This window comes from Vombatus ursinus, unplaced genomic scaffold (genome assembly GCF_900497805.2).
Source record: "Vombatus ursinus unplaced genomic scaffold, bare-nosed wombat genome assembly UNPS02007284.1, whole genome shotgun sequence".
Taxonomy (NCBI): Eukaryota; Metazoa; Chordata; class Mammalia; order Diprotodontia; family Vombatidae; genus Vombatus; species Vombatus ursinus.
In genome coordinates this window covers 9,021,706-9,024,066 of record NW_020947062.1, presented here as the reverse complement: position 1 = coordinate 9,024,066, position 2,361 = coordinate 9,021,706, and positions in this window count along the sequence as shown.

Below are 2,361 nucleotides of genomic sequence, written 5' to 3'. Positions count from 1 at the left end.
GAGAGAGAGAGAGAGAGAGAGAGAGAGAGAGAGAGAGAGAGAGAAGAGGAGAGCAGAGGAGAGGAGAGGAGAGAGAGGAAGGGAAGGGAAGGGAAGGGAAGGGAGGAGAGGAGAGGAGAGGAGAGGAGAGGAGAGGAGAAGAGAAGAGAAGAGAAGAGAAGAGAAGAGAAGAGAAGAGAAGAGAAGAGAAGAGAAAGATGATAGGAGGACCTAGGGCAGAACCCTAGGGAGGCACTCACTTTTAAGGACAAAAAAGAAGGTGCATTAAAAACCAGCAAATGAGACAGTAGGAGAAAACCAGAAGACTGAGCTCTGTTACCAAGTTTTTTGAGATCTATTATACAGAAAAGAGTTGAATCTATGCCACAAGGTGTTAAGGATACCTGGTTCCTTCATAGCTTCTGAGCCCTTCCCTGTTCTTGTGGGCAGGCCTGTGTCAGAGGTCCTGGGACCCTTGCATTATTTATATTGTGAGTGAATTCTCTTGGGTACACACTAGTCTTAGCTGCTTTTGTACTTCTGAACAGACAGAAATCTGCGCTAGCCCTTGGATACTATTCTCTGCACAGAGAACACATATACAAATAACCTCTCTCTTCCTTGAGCTGAATGAGCTTTTCCAATCTCTCTTAATTCTAGTGCCTTCCCTCTGTTAATTATTTCCTATTTATCCTGTATACAGCTTGTTTGTATATGTTTGTTGTCTTCCCCATTAGATTGTTAGCTCCTTGAGGGCAGGGGTTATCTTTTGTCTCTTTTTGTATCCCTTGAATTTAGCACAATGCCTGGCACTAGTAGGTACTTAATAAATGTTCATTAATTGACTGATTACTTGGGGAGGCAGTATCTGCTGCCAGTAAGTGAAGTGGATACCAGCCTCTGTCCTACTCTGAAGCTGCCTGTAGGCAGTATATTGTTCAATCATTTCAGTTGCTTCAGACTCTTTATGACCCCATTTGGGATTTTTTTTGGCAAAGATACTGGAGTGGTTTGTCATTTCCTTCTCCAGCTAATTTTACAGATGAGGAACTGAGGCAAACTTGCCCAGGGTCACACAGTTAGCAAGTTTCTGAGGCCAGATTTGAACTCAAGAAAATGAGTCTTCCTGATATCTGGCCTGGTGCTCTAATCATGGCACCACCTATGTGTCTGTGGGCCTTATATAAAAAGTCTTAATTCTGAGCTATTGTTCCCCAGATTGGTCCTTGCCCTTTAATTGTACAGCTCATTTGTTTGGGGAAAAAAAAGGAGAGCGCAAGAGTAAACTTAAGACCTAAGGAATAATTTCTAAACAATTCGACCTGTCCTGAAATGGAAGAGGTTATCTTGTGAGTAGGGCTTTCTCTTCCCTAGAGGTCTTCAAGCAAAAACTGGAGCTGACCCTTCTAGAGGAGATTCTTGCCTGGGTGGAGCTTGGATTAGATGGCCTCGGAAGTCCATTTCAATTCTGACATTCTGTGGTGCAGTTGGCCTGCTGTGTGTCTATGTTCCTTTATATCTATGTTTCTGTTTCCCCATATCATGTGTTTCCCTGATGGGCTCTGCTGTAAGGTTTTTGAGGTATTAGGAACAGAGAACACCAAAAGTGATGATGACTCTGTCATGAAGTCAACAACAGCTGCAAAAAAGGAAGATGGAAAGCAATAAGCACTTATATGACACCTACTATGTGCCAAGCACTTTTACTAATACCATTTCATCTGATCCTCCCAACAACCCTGCAAGTTGGTGCTGTTATCCCCATTTTACAGATGTAGAAACTGAGGTAAAAAGAGGTTAAGTGACTCTCCTAAGCAAGAGTTGTAACACTTATAGATGGTAAGTATCTGAGGCCACATTTGAGCTCAGGTCTTCCTGACTCCAGGCCCAGAGCTCTATCCACTGTGCCAACAGCTGCCTCTTCGAAAACATTAAACCTCAGATCTAGAGAAGGACGTCAAAGTCTATGTAGTCCAGCCTGACCATTTTGCAGATAAGAATATTGAATCTCAAGGAAGTGAAGTGATTTATTCAAAGTCATACGAATCATAAGCATCACAGGTAGGATTTGAACCCAGGTTCTCTAACTTCAGAGCCAGGGTTCTTTCTACTTTGTGGTGCTGTCAACACCTTCTGAGACCTTCCCTGTTCTTTGGTACTGGCTTGTGTTAGAGCCTATGGGATCCTGACAATCAATAATCACAACAAACAATCCTTTACTCAGAGATTAATGTAATCCCATAGCCAGTTTTCACTCCCCTAATTTGACAACAACACTTTTTTTAATCCTAGAGCCTTTTCCCAAAGGTAATGAAAAAGAAAGAAAGAAAGAAAGAAAGAAAGAAAGAAAGAAAGAAAGAAAGAAAGAAAGAAAGAAAGAAA